Genomic DNA, 22,798 nt, shown 5'->3' with positions numbered 1-22,798 from the left:
TAAGCATCGCCAACAGGCGCCCTCCTTTTTGATTGGAGCCTACCGTGGGCTGGGTGATTGAGAGCGTCTAGGCTCTGGCTCAAGGCCATCTGATCATCCGGAGCACCACGCCCTTCTGAGGGTTGCGGTAGCAGGTCCCAATCCTCTCGAGCCAGCCTTCTGGGGCCGACCCTCTACGGCCATAGATTAGGGTGCGAGGAGCGCACTGAGCCTTTAGACGGGGGCCCTCGTTGGTTCCACTACTCAGCGTCTCCCGCCCCAACTCTAGGAAGTTGGTTGGTTTTGGGGGTGCGTCACCCGAGTGCCCATTGATCGGGGGGTCGGGCCGCTCCGTCTGAGGAGCTAGGGCAGCCCCCGAGGCCATTGTGGGGCCTCCCTATCAGCAGGAGTGGTGGTTTCTGGGCATGTCCCTTCCGCTGACGTCTTGCGCAGGCGGTTGATGGCATCTGGGCCATTGTGCCTAGTGGAGGAGTTATGGCATGCACGCCCATGTCGTCCCACTTCATCTAGGAGATGGGACGTCGGGCCACGTGGAGCAGATCTAGTGGAGGAGCCGCGGCACTTGGTGCGCTCAGATCCAGGCTGTCGATGATAGCCAGTGGGCTCAAGGGGAGTCGGATCCACTCAAGTTCCGCGAGGGGGCATGTGCGGAGTGGGCGGCGTGCGTGGTGTAAAGTGGAGCAGGGACTTGACTCATTGTCAGTGGTTCCCTGACTCCATCTTTATTGCGCGGCCGTCATCATGCAACCGCCCTGAGGCGTGCTACAGGGATTGAAGAGACGCCTGGCCTGTTCCCTAGGGGTCTGTTGATGGTTGTTAACATCAATCATAAACCATCAACATATTCTACATATATACTTAATTCCATCACCGAACATGGGTTTAGGGGTTTAAACTAATGAATTCCATGAGTTTTGTGAATATGTGTTTTCAGTAGGGTTTATCTAGAAAACCATCAAGGTGGACCTATTCGTCAAAGTAAATTGCGCTTAACCGCGACATAAACAACTCTAGAAGGTTCTAGAGGACACCACACCAAAGAAGACTGTGAGGGGCTACTAGGTGGGGCTGGCTAGTCCCACCTGTAGGCCGGCTGGCCTATGGACCCAAGGTTCAGTGTCTCCTTCGAATGATGGTTCTCCATCGCCTTAAAGATTGCATCTACGTCATTTATTCAAGTCGGTTTGATCCGAGGGTCTAGAATTGATGCTACCCCCTATATATACAGCCCTATACCCCCCTCCAGAGAGCCATCTTGAAACCCTAATTCATATCCTCCTCATTAGGACTAGAGCCAGCTATCAAGAGAAGATTAGTCCTCCATAGGATCTAGTCTTATAAATAGAAATAGTGAGATAGAGAGTGAGGGAAGAGTGTCGGTGTTTCGAGTTACCACCGATGAGTAAATTTGTAATATTACACGTCTGGCCCAGATGGTGTGCTTAGAGGACACGAGGTTTATACTAGTTTGGGCAGAAAGTCCCTACGTCTAGTTCGTCGCTGTTGCTCATGTTACTAGCACTAAAAGTTTGTAGTAGAGGTACAAACATGCGAGAGAGGGAAAGGATCCCAAGTCTCTAGTGGAAGGAGTGAACGGGTGCTGAGAGCTCGATCGTTGCTCAGCCGTGTGTTCGTGTCGTGTTCTTGTGTGTTTATCTCGTGTTCTGATCTCGTGCGGATCTTAATTGATCCATCCCCTTCATGGGGTGCCCTGCTTTCCCTTTTATAGGCCAAGGGAAATCACAGGTTATAGTGGAGGGAAAAGTGGAGAACAAGAGAGAGAGGAAGGCTCCTAGGATCGCTGGGTCCTTCTTCTCCTTCATGTGGGTCCCACCGACCCTATAGATGTCAATAGAGACCGCTCCATGTCATGGCTTTGTCCATCAATGGCACCATGCACATGTGTCATCTACCGGTCATGGCGCTCCATTCTGTCCTGGCAGACATCGTGGTGAACTGATGCGCCTGTCAGCATTCATACAAGGGTTAGGTAGAACAACACTAACACACCCGACGCATTTCTTGATGTGAATCCTCAGGTATGGCCCGTCATGGCCATGGGTTATGTCGGGGCATGCCGGTCTCTTCCTTGGTGTTAGAGTTTTGACCTAGGCCCATATGCCTAGACCTAGAGTGGTTGGCGGTGGTATGGGGCCCCGTAGGGTGAGGCAAAGCCCGCACCAGAGGTGTTGGGTGAGGCAGAGCGCAAACCTAAGGGTCGAGCGAGGCAGAGCCTGCATCCAAGGTGTCGGGCAAGGCGGAGCGCAAACCCAAGGGTCGGGTGAGGCGGAGCCAACAGCCTTGGTGTTGGGCGAGGCGAAGCCCTCCCCCAGAGGTCGGGCAAGGCAGAGCCCCATGCACCTAGGGGTCAGTTGGAGCTGTAGTCATGCTCTTGACTTCTCGGATGAATCAATGTTGATGACCATTAGCTCCTCCTCTTTGGGTACCCTAGTATTGGTCCCCGACAGTAGCCCCCGAGCCTATAGAGGAGTAGAAAACTCCTTCGAAGGCTTTTCCAAACGGGAGGACTCTGAGGGCCTTGGCCTTCCTTTGTCGCCCACAGCATGTCCTAGGGATGGTGATTCTCTTTCATCATGATCGGACCCCTCGGCGGTATAGCCGTGAGTTTTGGTTAGTTGGAAAAGGTCTTTCCTGATTTCGACACTTATGGGGGTTGTAACACCCAAAATTCTACTACAAATTAGCAATTAAATTCTTGCCCTTTTAATACATTTTCTAGGTATTTCTAACTTAGGCTAAATATTAAATATTGGATAAATAAAATAAACTATAAGGTTTAGAAACTTGTTTGTTGCATTCATGCCGAAGCATATGGTTTTTGGGTGAGTGTAGGGTTAGAAGAATTGAAGTTGAATTCAAATCCCATTTGAATTTGGCTTAAAATTTAAAGTAGAGAAAACTAGAATTGGAAAAGAATTTGAATTTGAAAAACTCTCTCTCTTCTTTTTTTCTAGCCCAGACCCAGAACCGGCCCACTCTTTTTTTCCTCCTCCCCTTGGCCTGCTCTGTTTCCCTTCCCGGCGTTGGCCCGCTGCTGGCGGCCCAGCCGCCCCTCCTTTCCCCTCCTTCCCGACCTAGCCCAGTCTCGTGCCCCTTGGCTTCTCTTCTAGTGCGCCTCGGCCTGCTCTGTGCGGCCTATCCCACGTTGGCCCACTCTGCTCGGCCTCTGCCCTGCGCGCTTACGATCGCCCATGTGGCCTAGCTCCCCCGTGGCCACTTCGGCCATTCACCGCACGCGCCATTCTCTCCCTTCCCTCACTGCCTCACGGGACCTGCCCGTCAGCGTGGCCTTTCCTTCTTCCTCACGCTGCTCTTTCCTTCCTTGCCTCCGGTGATGGCGCTCCCATATGGAAGGCCACCGTGCTGTCGCCCACAGATGGAAAGCGCCAATCCGCCCCGCTCCCCTTCCTTCCACGCCGCAGCCCCACCCGCCTATAAAGGCTGAGCCCTCCCCTCTGCCCTTCTCCATTCACCGCTCGAGCTAGCCACTGCCGCCCATCAATCCACCCCTCCCACGCCTTGAACCTCATCTCCGACGTCTCTAGTAGCTCCGCCGTTATCCTCCGCGCCCGTAGGCACTTCCACCCCTTGTTTTTGGTCACGATTGGATCGGATTCGCCCTCACCGCAGCCCTCTCTCTCTCTAGACATCGCCACCGCCACCGTCGACCTGCCCCTACCGAGCCTCCCCGGACATCGCAACCACCTCCAGAAGCATCGCGGTAAGCTTCTCCACCTCCCGGTGTTCTCCATTCCTCAAAAAGCACCCTAGGACTTCATATCCACAAGCACCAGTCGTCGCCGGCCATGGCATCCTCGCCGGCAGGACTATGCAGCCACCATGGCTCGCCCGCACTCACCTGCGCCGTCGGATTTTGAATGAGCGGTCAAGATTGCGTACCCCTTTAGGGTTAAGTGGCCGGTCCACCGTGGACTCAGTGGACCCGGCGCATCGTGCCTGCATCAGCACGCCCACGCACACGTGGTGCACCGCACCAATTACGTGCAGCCACGTGTCGCCCTGGTCAGCAGTCGGGTCAAACCCCCAATCAAAGCCACAGTCTGTTTTGCAGTTTAGCCCCCACGTTTTGAAGTATTCAACCCGCAGTCTGGTTTAGTTCAAAATAAATACAAATCAGCCCTATTTTTATTCGTTCAAGTCCCTGTAGTTTCTAGAAATAGTATGCCCAGTACAAAATTCATTTAAATTCAGATTTTAATTGTTTTAATTCAAATTTGAGTTCAATTATTTACATAAATGCCACTGAACCTTATTTCATGCATAACTTTCATGTTTTAAGTCCGATTTGAGTGATTCTTTCGCTCACGTGTTCATAGCAATGTGTAGAATAGATTTGTAAGCTTTTCAACTTATGTTTTCACTATTTGGTGTACTGTTCTAATGGAAGTCTATCTTGTGTGCATGTAATGATTAGTATGATGCTTCATTGATGATTGTATCACGATTAGAGGGTGAGCCATTTGAGGTGACTGAGGACCCCCAGCAGGATCAGCAGTACTCCTAGGACGACTTTGAGGAAGGCAAGTGTACCAAAGGCCCCTTGTTGCCTATGAACTACTACCACTTACATTTATGCATGTGTTTAATTTGAATTGCCTTTAAGGACTTTACCTAGATGATTCTTGTACCACATATCCTTGATACCTAGGGTTTATTGGGTAGGCATGTTGGATAGATGCTGTAGCGCTTAACATGAAGTAATTGTTAAACATGATTAAAGACTATATGCAATGTGATAAATTGAAGATGTTAGCAATAGATAGGGGGCTGGAGTACGGGGTTGAGTACTCTAGTGCCTCTCCATAAGGACTTAATCCTAAAGCGGCAACCCAAGAGGGACCATACAACCCCGAGTGTCACATGGCTCTGACTTTAACCTATTAACTAGATTGTACTAGCTCGTCTGTAGCTCCAGTAAGGGGTAAGAGGGTATCTTTCCTTTTTCTGTTAGGGTGTGCACCGTGCTGCGATGCCCACGCGTGCCATTCCTTTATAGCTATGATTTGTTAGTGCAACTAGCTAAGGGTTTCATAGTGAAACTCTGCCACACTTCCTAGGAAGAGGTGTAGTGGGTCTCGCGAACCCCGGCATTGGGATCATGGCTCGGTGGGTAAAGATGTATAATTTCTACAGAAATAATTAACCTGTTATAACAGCCATGCTCACGGATACAAGCGGTCTGGATCCTTCGAGATTAGTGGTTACTGTGGATGATGGATGGTTGGGATATGAGATAAAACTTATGATACTTTAATACCACTTGGGAATTGGGACTGTTCATTAAAGTAGTAGTTCAGGATGTTAAAATTTGGTCAACTAAAATTGTGAACCGCAGTCAAACAGTGTCAAGCCTTTTTGAGCCTCATAGATCCCTTTGATATACTTGCTAAGCATGGTGAGCTTACACTTGCTTTACATCCATGAAAATCCCGGAATGGGTAATAGATAATGGATATGAAGAGTTTCCGGAGGATGTCCAGGACTACTAGGGAGACGTTCACCAGTTGGAGTCCCTGTGTGCAGTTGGGCTAGTTATTCCGCTGTGATTATAATAATATTGCCTTTGAGTAAACTTTGTATTAACTTTATGATGAGTTATGCGATGTAATAAGTACTTTACTTTGATACTATTGCAATTTGTGATATATGTGTGTGTTTGGACATCTTGGGCGCACATATATGAGTACTTGGTTTTGCTATGCAAAATTGGGTGCGACAAATTGGTATCAATGCTATAACTGACTGTAGGACGAACAACCTAGTTAGAAATGGATGTTTCTAGGATTTCATTATCTTTATTTTACTACTTTTACTTTACTAATTTTTTTTGCTTATATTCTGTTCTTTATCTGTTGCCAAAAATTATTTTGTTCTAATACTCAACCTTTTCATTCTTGTAGATGGCCCGTACCTAAGCAGACCCCATGCAAGAGGACCATCCTGATGCCCACTAGGAGGACCAGGTTCACTTTGGGCAAGCATGTCCTGGCACATCTTGTGGAGGCTCTAAGGAACCAGGAGGAGGAACCACCTGTGGAGGTGCCCATGGGGGAACCTCTGGAGGACTTGCTGGAGGATCCAATGGATGAAGAAACAGAAGAGGGACCCATGTTCGAGGGACCCATTGAGATAGAGGAGTCTGAGGAGGATCCCGAGGAGGTGTAGGAACGAGGTGGCCAGGATGGAGCTGGTGACCCCGATGATGGAGATGGTTCTGATGATTCTGATGCTGATGGAGGTGATGATGGTGGAGATGGTGGAGACGATGGAGACGGTGGAAATGGGGGTGATGACAGTGATGATGATCACAATGCACTGTTGGCTCAGGGATGGACTGCAGGAGATCCACTACTGACTTGGAGGGTGATGGCTACTACCACCCTAGGCTTCTCGCACTTGTGCATCGCTATCCACCCTAGAGGCACTGTTCAGTACTGGACGGAGCATTGGACCCACCCCGACTACACCGGCTTCTGGGAGACAGAAGTGTACATCCGAGAGGGGACTCAGGTGCGCTACATCTCACCGCATCACCACTACACGGCTCACACGTGCGGCCGTCATTAGGGATGCAGCTCGACAGGCATTGATGGTCAACCACAACCGTCACTTCGATGACATCGCCTGGGAGGACGATCGCTATCTTCCCCGCTGTCGGAGCGGACAGTCTACGTGCAACATTGCTGCACCACTTGGAGAGGCGAACCTAAGGCTGAGGCCTACCCTGTTGTGCTTGGCTGAGACCCACACTGACTTGGATCAGGCCCTGGACGAGCTCGATGCCATGGGGAGGGCCTATATGCAGCTGGCCCGTGAGAACGCTACACTGAAGCGGCAGCTAGGAGGTCCAGATGTGGAAGATTCAGGAGTACCCGCTCAGTCTCCCCCGAGGACCAGAGGAGAGTCTAGAGACCCCAGCACCAGCACCAACATCGACCCGTACCCATAGGAGAGTCTTAAAAATATGTAATAAGCACGCGTAGCTACGCGAGAGAGTATTTAGTTTCTTTCTTTTAATGGTTGGACAAGTGTTAGTTGCATGGTTGGATGTTTATCATTATGAATAATGTTTGATTTGGATCTTTGATATGATTGTGATGACTTGTGGGCATGTCCACGGTCATTTAGTTAAGGTTAAGGTTTAAGGATATTATGAATAAATAGTTGGGTTTCGTTTTATCATGCTGTCCATTCTGTATCATTCGGAGCAGTCTGTCTTTATCAGTTCATATCTCATAATATAGATGTTCAAAGATCATGAAATTTTTATGGAGATAAGTAGGCTTCAACATCTTTCTTTTGGCTCTGGAATCACCTCAATAGCTATTATAAATTGTGAGATACAGCTGTTGTAAGTTGAGGTTTCTGTGCTGTTCAGAATTCTAGAATAGTACTGCTTATCGTCTGTATTTGACTAAGTAAACGGTCAGAATCTGGAAAAGTGTTCTAAACAAAGTTGTAGAGAATTTCATAAGCTTTCCAGAAAGATAAAATACGCAATCATATGATAAATAGAGAGTGAGATATGCTCATTTTTATAGAACAGCTGTTGTCCAACTCGCTGGAAAAGTTCAGATCAAATATCTTCTTGCATACCCTACATATATCTCTTGTCTACACCTACTCTTGTTACACCAGTATCTTGTCAGAGTTATATGATTGGATATGTGAGACTTATATAATGCATCTAAAGATGGTGAACACCAGGAGGAACAACCAGGGAGGCGAAGGAACCACCACCACCACCCCCAGTCACCATGGAGCAGCTGATGATGATGCAGACCCAGTTGCTTCAACAGATGGCCCAGAACATGCAGAACATGGGGCAAGGGAATGGGAATGCACCCCTTCATGTCAGAGATAAGAGGGGAGAGTTCCTGAAAGGATACCCACCTGTATTCAAGCACTCTGCCGACCCACTCCAAGCTGATGATTGGCTACGTGCCATTGAGAGGCAACTAGAGATTGCCCAATGTGATGATAGGGAGAAGGTTTTGTATGCTTTTGGACAGTTGCAGGGAGCTGCACAGGATTGGTGGGACTCATTCCGCTTTCGGCCTGCACCGAAGCTAATCCCATCACTTGGGCTGAGTTCCGCAGTGCCTTTCGCACTCACCATGTGCCTGCAGGACTGATGAAGCTAAAGAAGAAGGAGTTCTTAGGCTCTCAAGCAGGGGAGCATGACTATTGCTGAATATCGTGATAAGTTCATACAATTGTCACGGTATGCACCTACTAAGGTAGATGAGGATGGAAAGAGGCAGGAACTGTTTATGGAGGGCTTGAATGATGGTCTCTAGTACCAGCTGTTGTCTCATACCTTTGCTAACTTCCAGCAGCTGGTGGACAAAGCTTTAGTGATTGAGAACAAGCGCCGCCAGATGGAGGACAAAAAGAGGAAATTTCAAGGACTAGCAATCCGGGAGCAACTCTCGCTTCCGTACCAACCCTCAACAAGCTCAACCTCAGCAGCGCTATCAAGGTCAGATAGGTCCCAACCGCAACCAGCAATAGCAGCGTGCACAGCAGCAGCAGCAGTATAAGGCACTAGCTCAGCGCCAGCAGCAGCCCAACAATGTACCGGTGAGGAATAATGCCCCCAATGCTCCGTAGAGGAATGGCGCACCAGAAGCGCCAAATGCAGTTAATGACAACAAATGCTTCAATTGTGGAGAGCCGGGACATTACTCCAATAGATGTCCCAAGAAGACGGCTAACTCACAACAGAACTATGTTTGGGGAAAGGTGAACCATGTTACTACTGAAACAGCTTAGGAGGCACCGGATGTGGTGATCAGTACGTTTCTGGTCAACTCAAACTCAGCTACAGTACTTTTTGATTCTGGTGCTTCGCATCCCTTCATAACATATACATTCATAAAGAAGCATGGTATTCCAGTAAGTGTTATGAAGAAACACATGTTAGTAAGCTCACCTGGTGGGGTAATGAAAGCAAAGTAGGATATGCTTAGCTGCTAGTCTCATCATAAGGGGGGTAGAATTTCAAGCAAATCTTGTAGTCATAAATTCCACCGGTATCGATGTCATCTTGGGTATGGATTGGCTAAGGTTGCAGAAAGCAGTTATTAATTATGGTAATAGTTATGTGAATCTTATCACTTCAACTAGAGAAGAAGTGGTGTATGTGGCAACTCAGTCAGCTGTAGAAATCTGCTAGGTTAATCAGTTGGAGGGCACAACCTTAGAAGATATAAGGATAGCAAATGAGTACCTCGGATGTCTTCCCTGAGGAATTGTCAGGTATGCCACCTGACCGAGACATCGAGTTTATAATTGAACTTTTACCTAGAACTGCACCCATAGCTAAGAGACCCTATAGAATGGGAGTGAATGAATTAGCAGAACTTAAGAAACAACTAAGGGAATTGTTAGATAAGGGTTATGTTTAACCTAGTTCATCACCATGGGGTGCACCAGTACTGTTTGTAGAAAAGAAGGATGGTACACAAAGGATGTGCATAGACTACAGGTCACTTAATGAGGTCACAATTAAGAACAAGTACCCTATTACCTAGAATTGATGACCTATTTGACCAATTGAAAGGGGCTTGTGTGTTTTCCAAGATTGACCTTCGATCTGGATACCATCAGTTGAGGATAAGGCATACTGACATCCCCAAGACCACCTTTGTGACCCGTTATGGATTGTATGAGTTCATAGTCATGTCTTTTGGTCTGATAAATGCACCTGCTTATTTCATGTATCTGATGAACAAAGTGTTCATGGAGTACCTTGATAAGTTTGTCGTCGTGTTCATTGATGACATACTAGTGTATTCTAAGAATGAAGAAGAACAAGAAGGACATTTGAGATTGGTGTTGTAGAAGCTTAGAGAACATCAACTTTATGCCAAGTTCAGCAAATGCGAGTTCTGGCTAAAAGAAGTATCTTTCCTTGGTCACATAATCTCTAATGGAGGAGTAGTAGTAGATCCTAAGAAGGTTAGACATGTGTTGAGTTGGAAGCCACCTAAAGATGTCAGTGAGATTCAGGAGTTTTCTAGGTATGGCTGGGTATTATAGGAGATTCATCGAGGGATTCTCTAAGTTAGCCAAGCCCATGACTGCGTTGTTAGAGAAGAATGCCAAATTTGTATGGACTAAGCAATGTCAGGATAGTTTTGAGGAGTTGAAGAAGAGATTGACTTCTGCCCTAGTGCTTATCTTACCTGATCTCACCAAAAGTTTCTCTATCTATTGTGATGCCTCACGGCAAGGTCTAGGAGGTGTTCTTATGCAAGAAGGCAGAGTTGTTGCCTACTGCATCTAGACAGCTGAGAAAACATGAGTTAAATTATCCGACTCATGATCTGGAATTGGCAGCTGTGGTGCATGCTCTTAAGATTTGGAGACACTACTTGATTGGTCATAAGTGTGAGATTTATACGGACCATAAGAGTCTGAAGTATATATTCACGCAGTCAGATCTAAATCTAAGGCAGCGTAGATGACTCGAGTTAATCAAGGATTATGATTTGGATATCCACTATCACCCAGGGAAAGGCTAATGTTGTAGCAGATGCCTTGAGTAGAAGGAGTTATGTGAACATGGCCTATACAACTCAACTACCTGAAGAGTTGTGTGAGGAGTTCAAATACTTGAATTTGGGTATTGTGGCCAACACCATGGAGTTAGAGGTAGAATCCACTCTGGAACAAGAAATTCATAAGGGACAATTGAATGACGAAAGGATCAAGGATATTGCAGAGTGTATAGTGATTGGTAAAGCCCTAGGATTCCATATGGATGATCAAGGGACGGTATGGTTTGGTAAAAGGATTTGTGTGCCAGAAGTAAAATCTATTAGGGAGTCTATCTTGAGGGAAGCTCATGACTCAGCCTATTCCATACACCTAGGAAGTACTAAGATGTATCTTGATCTTAAAGAGAGATACTGGTGGATATGGACTAAAGAGAGATGTAGCTGAACATGTGGCTATATGTGATACGTGCCAAAGAGTGAAAGCAGAACATCAGAGGCCAGCAGGTTTGCTACAGCCTATGAAGATACCCGAGTGGAAATGGGAAGAAGTTGGAATGGACTTTATAGTTGGATTACCCCGTACATAGAGAGGATTTGACTCTATCTGGGTGATTGTTGACCGTCTGACAAAAGTGGCCCATTTCATTCCGGTCAAGGTAACTTATTCGAGTGCAAAGTTAGCAGAGTTATATATGGAAAGGATTGTATGTTTACATGGTGTACCAAAGAAGATTGTTTCGGATAGGGGTACACAGTTCACATCACATTTTTGACAGAAATTGCATGAGTCAATGGATACGAAGTTGAACTTTAGCTCAGCTTACCATCCTCAAACAGATGGACAGACCGAGAGAACAAATCAGATCTTAGAGGATATGCTAAGAGCTTGTGCTCTGCAGTATGGGACAAGTTGGGATAAGAGTTTACCTTATGCCGAATTCTCCTATAATAATAGCTACCAAAAGAGTCTTAAGATGTCACCGTTTGAGGCATTGTATGGCAGGAAGTGCAGAACACCATTGTTTTGGAATCAAATGGGGGAAAGTCAAGTCTTTGGACTAGATGTTTTGCAACTAGCAGAAAAACAAGTGCAAACAATAAGGCAAAACTTGAAGGTTGCACAGTTCCGATAGAAAAGCTATGCGGACACGAGAAGAAGAGATTTGTCGTTTGAAATCGGTGACTTTGTCTATCTCAAAGTTTCACCTATGAAAGGAGTAAAGAGATTTCATACCAAGGGAAAGTTGTCACCTAGGTATGTGGGACCATTCAAGATCATCAACAGGAGAGGAGAAGTTGCTTACCAGCTAGAGTTACCGGAGCAGCTCTCAGGTGTTCATGATGTTTTCCATGTGTCACAACTTAAGAAATGTTTGAGAGTACTTGAGGAATAACTACCTTTGGAAGAACTGGATATCGAGGGGATCTATCATACAAAGAATATCCAGTAAGAATCCTAGAAACAGCAGAGAGAATCACAAGGAGCAAAATAATAAGAATGTGCAAGATTCAGTGGAACAGACACTCAGTGGATGAGGCAACTTGGGAGAGAGAGGAAGATCTCAGAACTAACTATCCCAATCTTTTTGAACCATCCGAATCTCAAGGACGAGATTCATCTTAAGGGGGGTAGGTTTGTAACACCCAAAATTCTACTACAAATTAGCAATTAAATTCTTGCCCTTTTAATACATTTTCTAGGTATTTCTAACTTAGGCTAAATATTAAATATTGGATAAATAAAATAAACTATAAGGTTTAGAAACTTGTTTGTTGCATTCATGCCGAAGCATATGGTTTTTGGGTGAGTGTAGGGTTAGAAGAATTGAAGTTGAATTCAAATCCCATTTGAATTTGGATTAAAATTTAAAGTAGAGAAAACTAGAATTGGAAAAGAATTTGAATTTGAAAAACTCTCTCTCTTCTTTTTTTCCAGCCCAGACCCAGAACCGGCCCACTCTTTCTTTCCTCCTCCCCTTGGCCTGCTCTGTTTCCCTTCCCGGCATTGGCCCGCTGCTGGCAGCCCAGCCGCCCCCTCCTTCCCCTCCTTCCCAGCCTAGCCTAGTCCCGTGCCCCTTGGCTTCTCTTCCAGCATGCCCGGCCTGCTCCGCGCGGCCCATCCCGCGCTGGCCCGCTCTGCTCGGCCTCTGCCCCGCGCGGTTATGATCGCCCGCGTGGCCTAGCTCCCCCGCGGCCACTTTGGCCATTCACCGCACACGCCGTTCTCTCCCTTCCCTCACTACCCTACGGGACCCGCCATCAGCGCGGCCTTTCCTTCTTCCTCACACTGCTCTTTCCTTCCTTGCCTCCATTGATGGCGCTCCCGTATGGAAGGCCACCTCGCCGTCGCCCACAGATGGAAAGCGCCAATCCACCCCGCTCCCCTTCCTTCCACGCCGCAGCCCCACCCGCCTATAAAGGCTGAGCCCTCCCCTCTGCCCTTCTCCATTCGCCGCTCGAGCTAGCCACCGCCGCCCATCAATCCACCCCCTCCCGCGCCTTGAACCTCGTCTCCGATGTCTCCAAGAGCTCTGCCATTATCCTCCGCGTCTGTAGGTACTTCCACCCCTTGTTTTTGGTCGCGATTGGATTGGATTCGCCCTCACCATGCCTTCTCTCTCTCCAGATGTTGCCACCACCATCGACCTACCCCTACCAAGCCTCCCTGGACGTCGCAACCACCTCTAGAAGCATCACGGTGAGCTTCTCCACCTCCCGGTGTTCTCTGTTCCTCAAAAAGCACCCTAGGACTTCGTATCCACAAGCACCAGTCACCGCCGGCAGGACTATGCAGCTGCCATGGCTCACCCACACTCACCTACGCTGTTAGATTTTGAATGAGGAGTCAAGATTGCATACCCCTTCGGGGTTAAGTGGCCGGTCCACCGTGGACTCGTGGACCCGGTGCACCGTGCCTGCGTTAGCACGCCCATGCACACGTGGTGCACCGCACCAATTATGTGCAGCCACGTGTCGCCCTGGTCAGCAGTCGGGTCAAACCCCCAGTCAAAGCCAGCGCCCGTTTTGCAGTTTAGCCCCCATGTTTTGAAGTATTCAACCCACAGTCTGGTTTAGTTCAAAATAAATACAAATCAGCCCTATTTTTGTTCGTTCAAGTCCCTGTAGTTTCCAGAAATAGTATGCCCAGTCCAAAATTCATTTAAATTCATATTTTAATTGTTTTAATTCAAATTTGAGTTCAATTATTTACAGAAATGCCACTGAACCTTATTTCATGCATAACTTCATGTTTTAAGTCCGATTTGAGTGATTCTTTCGCTCACGTGTTCATAGCAATGTGTAGAATAGATTTGTAAGCTTTTCAACTTATGTTTTCACTAGTTTGGTGTACTGTTCTAATGGAAGTCTATCTTATGTGCATGTAATGATTGGTATGATGCTTGATTGATGATTGGATCATGATTAGAGGGTGAGCCATTTGAGGTGACTGAGGACCCCCAGTAGGATCAGCAGTACTCCTAGGATGACTTTGAGGAAGGCAAGTGTACCAAAGGCCCCTTGTTACCTATGAACTACTACCACTTACATTTATGCATGTGTTTAATTTGAATTGCCTTTAAGGACTTTACCTAGATGATTCTTGTACCACATATCCTTGATACCTGGGTTTATTGGGTAGGCATGTTGGATAGATGCTGCAAGGCTTAACATGAAGTAATTGTTAAACATGATTAAAGACTATATGCAATGTGATAAAGTGAAGCTGTTAGCAACTAGATAGGGGGCTGGAGTACAGGGTTGAGTACTCTAGTGCCTCTCCATAAGGACTTAATCCTGAAGCGGCAACCCAGGTGATGAGGACATGCCACCATCAGATAGGACCATTGTTTATAAAGTGAGCTCATTCCTATATTTGCATAGTGATTTTTGGTATAATTCACTTGGTTCCACATGTACATGTCGTTATTTGAATGTAGGTACAAATGTGTCTCAACGTGCAAGTTCATCAAAGTTGAATTTTAGGTTCATCGACAGCTTGATAGTGCTTCAGTGGAAAGGCCATAACTCAGCCATCCGGAGTGCGATCGAAGTCAATAAGCACTTGATGGAAAGCTTGTTTGATAAGCTTTCAAATAGATCTGGTCTCATCTCAATATCACATCGGCAAGGCCTCCAAACCATCAAGATATTCTGTCACTGTTTCTGTCGAGAGATACACTATCATCATGGGCTTGTTGTTCATCCTTGGGACCCTGGCCCAAGTGGGAGCACACCCCAAGGACTTGGAGAACCCACCAAGGAAGCCCTTAGACGTCCTCCTCCTTGGCCACCACCTTAGGAGGCCAGCAAGGACGTCCAAGCCAAGCCAGAGGCCAGTCCAACTTGAGTTCGAGTCCATCTCGGGCTCTAGGACCAACGTATAGTAAAACGGACAACCCAGGAGGGACCATACAACCCCGAGTGTCACATGGTTCTGACTTTAACCTATTAACTAGATTGTACTAGCTCGTCTGTAGCTCTAGTAAGGGGTAAGAGGGTATCTTTCCTTTTTCTGTTAGGGTGTGCACCGTGCTGCGATGCCCACGCGTGCCATTCCTTTGTAGCTATGATTTGTTAGTGCAACTAGCTAAGGGTTTCATAGTGAAACTCTGACCACACTTCCTAGGAAGAGGTGTAGTGGGTCTTGCACAACCCTAGCATTGGGAATCACGGCTCGGTGGGTAAAGATGTACAATTTCTACAGAAATAATTAACCTGTTATAACAGCCGTGCTCACGGATACGAGCGGTCTAGATCCTTCGAGATTAGTGGTTACTTGTGGATGATGGATGGTTGGGATATGAGATAAAACTTATGATACTTTAATACCACTTGGGAATAGGACTGTTCATTAAAGTAGTAGTTTAGGATGTTAAAATTTGATCAACTAAAATTGTGAACCGCAGTCAAACAGTGTTAGAGCCTTTTTGAGCCTCATAGATCCCTTTGATATACTTGCTAAGCATGGTGAGCCTTACACTTGCTTTACATCCAATGAAAATCCTGGATGGGTAATAGATAATGGATATGAAGAGTTTTCAGGAGGATGTCTAGGACTACTAGGGAGACATTCACCAGTTGGAGTCCCTGTGGCAGTTGGGCTAGTTATTCCGCTAGTGATTGTAATAATATTGCCTTCGAGCAAACTTTGTATTAACTTTATGATAAGTTATGCAATGTTATAAGTACTTTACTTTGATACTATTGCAATTCGTGATATATGTGTGTGTTTGGACATCCTAGATGCACATATATGAGTACTTGGTTTTGCTATGCAAAATTGGGTGCGACAGGGGTCTATCGTTCTGCGACTGCGCATTCAATCTCCTTGCGAGTCCAACTTTCCTCGAGCCCCCGCCCATAGCAGGGGTCTAGTCGAGGGTTGGCTTGTCTTCATGATCATCTTCCCTCAAGCGTTTTTTCTCATAAAAACGGAGGGGCTGAGCCATGCCATGATTTTCCTCTATGGACAAATCATGGTGCTCGTTGAGTTGTTAACGAGCTAGTTCGAGTGGGGCCCTAGCATCCCATTCATGGGGGTCTAGCTTGGGTCAGCTAGTGACCGACTCTAGATTCTCAATGACCAATCCATATAGTTCTCAGGTCTATTCGACTAGTCCCAAGGGCTCTCTACCTTTCTTCGAGGAAAAATCCATGGATTGTATTTGGCTGAGACTTAAACATGGGCAGGGATGCCCATGGTGCTCTGTGCGCCTGGGTATTGGCCGCTAGTGGGCCCACCCTTTTCCACCCCTCGCTCTTAGGGTGCCCTGGAGTGGCCGTGAAACCATCGGTGGGCCAGGCCTTCGAACTCCTAGGCCTGAGTGGGCCAGTGGGAGTGTTTTCAGCTCTAGTATCCCTACTTACCTACGACGGTTTTTGGCTTATTCGATCGCTCGAATTGTTATCCGGCAGTGTCCTTAGAGGGCATAGCTAGAGATTGCGTGGGCATGATCTTCGGAGGGAGGTGTCATGTTGTGGTGCAGCAGGGCGCAGTGAATCTAGGAGGACGGATCGCCTCCTTACCCTGCTTCGCCTTATAAATAGCGGCCTTCCCCTTGATGTCTCTACACACCAAAACCTGCAACCTTACCTTCTCTGTTTCTCTGCCATCGCTGTTTCAGATCTGCCGTACTTGCTAGTCCACCGCTGGAGCCCTAGATTCATAGCCTCCACTCCTCTACCATCGTTTGGCTCGCATCCATCTGCCCCCACATCCAATGGATCTGTGGTGCTGTTCCAACATCACCTCCCAGCGCATGGAGGGCCTTGTCTATTGTGGTCTTCTCCACGTGCAGACATCAGGCGAGGAATGGTTGCTGCCTAGCGATGAGGATTAGCCATCACCGCCCAATGGCTACGTGGTGTCGTCCGCCCACTTCCATAAGCGTGGGCTCGCGACCCCTGCCCACAAATTCCTCTAGGGGCTACTACACTTCTACAAGATCAAGCTGTAGCATCTGAATCCCAATGGGATCCAGCACATGGCGGCATTCGTCGTGCTGTGTGAAGGATTCCTGGGTATCATCCCCCACTTTGACTTGTGGAGGTATTTCTTCACCGTCAGCCTCTAGAAGAAGAGGGAGAAGGGTGGCAGGTAGGAGCTACACATGCCTATGGGGTGCGCCAGCATACAACTCTGGAACAATCGGGTTGGTGAGTACCTGTCCATGCAGCTCTCGACATCCAACAAAGGGTGGAACTCGCAATGGTTCTACCTCAAGAATGATGCCACCGCCCTTCTGTTGGAGTTCACCAGACGCCTGATCGAAGAGGCCCCAGAGCAGTGGACAAAGTGGGGCGTCCTGAAGAAGGACAAGAAGAAGATCTGAGACCACATCACTGCCATCCACATCCTAAAGGAGAATGGCCTAAAAGGGTTGGGCATCATTGGGGCTTACCATGCAAGGAGGGTGGCGCCGTTGATGATGCATATGCTCCCGCTTTACATGATGGCACCCGAGGCGTCGTTCGATGGAACGGTGCTCACCGAGGGAACGCTCCCCAACTCCAAGATCACGCAACGCATCAAGGAGGTGATGGAGCCTTTGCGGGATGATGTGGGTGCCACCCTTGACTTCATCTACTCGGTGTCGAGGCATCCTCCTGATGCAGGCTAGAGCCAGGCTACTGTTGTCTTCAGTAAGTTTCCCTTTAGTCTTGTCTTCTCTTCAATTGATTTCCTAACCCCATGAGACTAACTCTAAAGAGGGGCAGGGACTAGCCGAGGGACCTCAGTCCTCATGGATCACCCGGCGTCGCTGCCAAGGGATTTGGCCATGAGGGTGGTGAATCGAGCTGAGGGCGAGCGGCTGAGGAAGGTGAAGGAGGACAAGAAGAGGAAGATGGTACGGAGGTTGCGGGCATAGGAATGAGGGGAGGACATTGACGGTGATGATGACGATGACGATGGTGATGACAACTGAGGTGATGGAGGTAGCCGACGATATCGAGTGGGACAACCTGGAGAATGAGGATGCGCTGATAGGCGTTGGTTCAGTCCTTGCAGGCGTCGAGACCCTTCCCATTCCATGGAGGGGAGGGCATGTCTAGGAGCCGTGGAGGTAGGCCACACTATTAGCCTACCTTAGGAGCCAATAGAGGTGGGTGGCTCTACCTTCATGCCTGAGGTTCCAACAGAGGCGAGCAGCTCCTCCATCGTGCCCCAAGCGCCAAGGGGAGTGGGACGTTCCGCCAATGTGCCATAGGAGCTGCCAGGGGCGAGCCCCTCGGCCTAGGAGCAGGCGACGGGCTCGAAACGGCCCTCATTCCAATGAGGTGGATCAAGGGTCGGGGGGTTCATCCCCCAAACATGTCTATCACCCAATGGTGCTGAGGTGAGTCATCAATTCCTCTATTTTTTCCTGTTTTAGTCAGATTTCATCATGACTTATGTTTTTCGTCCCTTGCAGCATCGGTAGGCACCAGAATCCTTTGGCGTTGGCGCCGAAAGAAGAGCATCACCCTCTAATCGGGGCAGCAGCCATTGGCTAGTGTCGTGCCCGTTTCAGACAGGGAGCGGCGCCAGTGTGACCGCATCGCTGGCTAGTCGAGTGTCACCCATGGTGGCGCCTGTGCCCTCAGGTGGACGAGCGGACCGTGGGTGTTCAAGGGGCACCTTTGGTGGTCGCAGAGCAGTCGGTGATGGCTGCGATACCACTGCCCATAGCAGGGCAAATGGGGCTACCGACCACGCTCGTGGCACCAACTGTGGCGGGTGTGACGCAGCTGGTCATGACCCCACCAACTGTAGGTGGAGGGTGGCAGTCGGCCATGACAGATGGGTCATAGCCGGGCACACCACAGCAGTTGCTTGAGGCATTCCAAGCCATTGGTGGCTCAAGCAAACGATGCCTAGGCATAGGCCGGACAGAGGGGGATGCTGCCGCGGGGTCCTCGGGAGTCATGGTGTTGGGAGAGAGGTTGTGTCGACATCGCTGACCCCTTCTATCGTGGGAGGGGGCATATCAGCGGGGACATCATGGCAAGAGGGGTTAGCAGGTGCTTGGGGGCCGGCGGAGAGTCATCCCTAACCCTAAACAGTCGGTGGGCAGCGGCTCACCCGCACTGGGTGAGACCCTAGCTCTAGTTGATGGATCCATAGGATCCGACATCGATGCTTTTACTCTTGATGATGCCACAGAGAGCATGGAGCTAGGAGAGCCTTGACATAGGGATCATGTCCATGCCTCAAGGCCCTAGACCACGCCACGGGCACATTGCGCGACATTGTTGTTCCCTCTAGCTGGGTATTGTTTGGTCCTAGTTCTTGCCCTTTTCTTTCTCTTATACTTTTGATCCTGACCATCGTATCCCTGCAGTCCCTTATAGCTCGTAGCAAGGGCAAATCTTGATTTTCTTCGTCAATAGAAGGAAGCATAGGACCACCTTGTCGAGGAGGCGTAGCTATGTGGGGAGGTGACTAGCTTAGCTTGTTGCCACAGCAGAGGTTATCAAGCTGACTCCCTGTGTCAAGGAGGTGGCTAATCTCAGTCACGGGTGGCCGAGGCCTGTCCGGATGCTAACGAGGCTGAGAAGGTTGTTTGAGGCCTATCGGTGAGGTCATGAAAGGATGATGAGAAGCCACCAGGGTCAGGAAGGAGCAGGATGTGAGTTGCTCTAGAAGGACATCAAAACCCAGCAGCGAATCCTTGACCTTCTAGGTGAGGTCGAGAAAGAAAGGGATCTAAAGCTAGGGGCCTAGGAGAAGCTCATGGCCCTAGAGAAAAGGATGAGCCTAGATGCTACGGTGGTCGCTTGACTGCACAAGGAACGGGATGAGCTAATCCAAACCACAGAGAGGCTCCACTCAGAAACACAGCGTGGCTCACGAGGAGCATGACTAGGCTTTCTAAGATTGTGACCAAGCCTGCCAAGAGCACGACGACATGCAGCAGAAGGTCGGCTCCCTCTAGGCTGAGATCGAAAGGGAGACGACCCAGAAGCTGGAGGCTGAGAGCGTTTCTGCTGGGCTAGTTGTGGATCTCACCAAGGTGAGGAGGAATCTTTAGTCAGAGAGTGACGAGCTTGGTATCCTAAGTGCTGCCCTTAGAGTGGTCTATGATGACCTTGAGGTGGTGCGGTTGGAGGGGACCAGCTCGCTCGCGGCTCATGCCGTTGATATCATGGCTCAGGTGCGCCAGCTCGAGAGGAATGCCCTTCGCACCGGGGTTTAATCAGTCCTTCACGATTGCTCATTCTCATTATGGGGACAGCATCAATCTGGAGGCGATGACTCCTCCCCTTGGCCTGCTCTATTTCCCTTCCCGGCATTGGCCCGCTGCTGGCGGCCCAGCCGCCCCTCCTTCCCCTCCTTCCCGGCCTAGCCCAGTCTCGTGCCCCTTGGCTTCTCTTCCAGCACGCCCGGCCTGCTCCGTGCGGCCCATCCCACGCTAGCTTGCTCTGCTCGGCCTCTGCCCCGCGAGCTTACGATCGCCCGCATGGCCCAGCTCCCCCGCGGCCACTTTGGCCATTCACCGCATGCGCCGTTCTCTCCATTCCCTCACTGCCCCGTAGGACCCGCCCATCAGCGTGGCCTTTCCTTCTTCCTTGTGCTGCTCTTTCCTTCCTTGCCTCTGGTGATGGCACTCCCGTATGGAAGGCCACCTCACCGTCGCCCACAGATGGAAAGCGCCAATCTGCCCCGCTCCCCTTCCTTCCACGCCATAGCCCCGCCTGCCTATAAAGGCCGAGCCCTCCCCTCTACCCTTCTCCATTCGGTGCTCAAGCTAGCCACCGCCGCCCATCAATCCACCCCTCCCGCGCCTTGAACCTCGTCTCCGATGTCTCCAAGAGCTCTGCCATTATCCTCCGCGTCTGTAGGTACTTCCACCCCTTGTTTTTGGTCGCGATTGGATTGGATTCGCCCTCACCATGCCTTCTCTCTCTCCAGATGTTGCCACCACCATCGACCTACCCCTACCAAGCCTCCCTGGACGTCGCAACCACCTCTAGAAGCATCACGGTGAGCTTCTCCACCTCCCGGTGTTCTCTGTTCCTCAAAAAGCACCCTAGGACTTCGTATCCACAAGCACCAGTCACCGCCGGCAGGACTATGCAGCTGCCATGGCTCACCCACACTCACCTACGCTGTTAGATTTTGAATGAGGAGTCAAGATTGCATACCCCTTCGGGGTTAAGTGGCCGGTCCACCGTGGACTCGTGGACCCGGTGCACCGTGCCTGCGTTAGCACGCCCATGCACACGTGGTGCACCGCACCAATTATGTGCAGCCACGTGTCGCCCTGGTCAGCAGTCGGGTCAAACCCCCAGTCAAAGCCATGCCCGTTTTGCAGTTTAGCCCCCATGTTTTGAAGTATTCAACCCACAGTCTGGTTTAGTTCAAAATAAATACAAATCAGCCCTATTTTTGTTCGTTCAAGTCCCTGCAGTTTCCAGAAATAGTATGCCCAGTCCAAAATTCATTTAAATTCATATTTTAATTGTTTTAATTCAAATTTGAGTTCAATTATTTACAGAAATGCCACTGAACCTTATTTCATGCATAACTTCATGTTTTAAGTCCGATTTGAGTGATTCTTTCGCTCACGTGTTCATAGCAATGTGTAGAATAGATTTGTAAGCTTTTCAACTTATGTTTTCACTGTTTGGTGTACTGTTCTAATGGAAGTCTATCTTATGTGCATGTAATGATTGGTATGATGCTTGATTGATGATTGGATCATGATTAGAGGGTGAGCCATTTGAGGTGACTGAGGACCCCCAGTAGGATCAGCAGTACTCCCAGGATGACTTTGAGGAAGGCAAGTGTACCAAAGGCCCCTTGTTACCTATGAACTACTACCACTTACATTTATGCATGTGTTTAATTTGAATTGCCTTTAAGGACTTTACCTAGATGATTCTTGTACCACATATCCTTGATACCTGGGTTTATTGGGTAGGCATGTTGGATAGATGCTGCAACGCTTAACATGAAGTAATTGTTAAACATGATTAAAGACTATATGCAATGTGATAAAGTGAAGCTGTTAGCAACAGATAGGGGGCTGGAGTACAGGGTTGAGTACTCTAGTGCCTCTCCATAAGGACTTAATCCTGAAGCGGCAACCCAGGTGATGAGGACATGCCACCATCAGAAAGGACCATTGTTTATAAAGTGAGCTCATTCCTATATTTGCATAGTGATTTTTGGTATAATTCACTTGGTTCCACATGTACATGTCGTTATTTGAATGTAGGTACAAATGTGTCTCAACGTGCAAGTTCATCAAAGTTGAATTTTAGGTTCATCGACAGCTTGATAGTGCTTTAGTGGAAAGGCCATAACTCAGCCATCTGGAGTGCGATCGAAGTCAATAAGCACTTGATGGAAAGCTTGTTTGATATTCTGTCGCTGTTTCTATCGAGAGATACACTGTCGTCATAGGCTTGTTGTTCATCCTTGGGACCCTAGCTCAAGTGGGAGCACACCCCAAGGACTTGGAGAACCCACCAAGGAAGCCCTTAGACATCCTCCTCCTTGGCCACCACCTTAGGAGGCCAGCAAGGATGTCCAAGCCAAGTCGGAGGCCAGTCCAACTTGAGTTCAAGTCCATCTCGGGCTCTAGGACTAGCGTATAGTAAAACAAACGACCCAGGAGGGACCGTACAACCCGGAGTGTCACATGGCTCTGACTTTAACCTATTAACTAGATTGTACTAGCTCGTCTATAGCTCTAGTAAGGGGTAAGAGGGTATCTTTCCTTTTTTTGTTAGGGTGTGCACCGTGCTGTGATGCCCACGCGTGC

The sequence above is a fragment of the Miscanthus floridulus genome, chromosome 10 (assembly GCF_019320115.1).
Source record: "Miscanthus floridulus cultivar M001 chromosome 10, ASM1932011v1, whole genome shotgun sequence".
NCBI lineage: Eukaryota > Viridiplantae > Streptophyta > Magnoliopsida > Poales > Poaceae > Miscanthus > Miscanthus floridulus.
The sequence above is the reverse complement of the archived record's forward strand: the minus strand, read 5'-3'. Positions refer to the sequence as shown.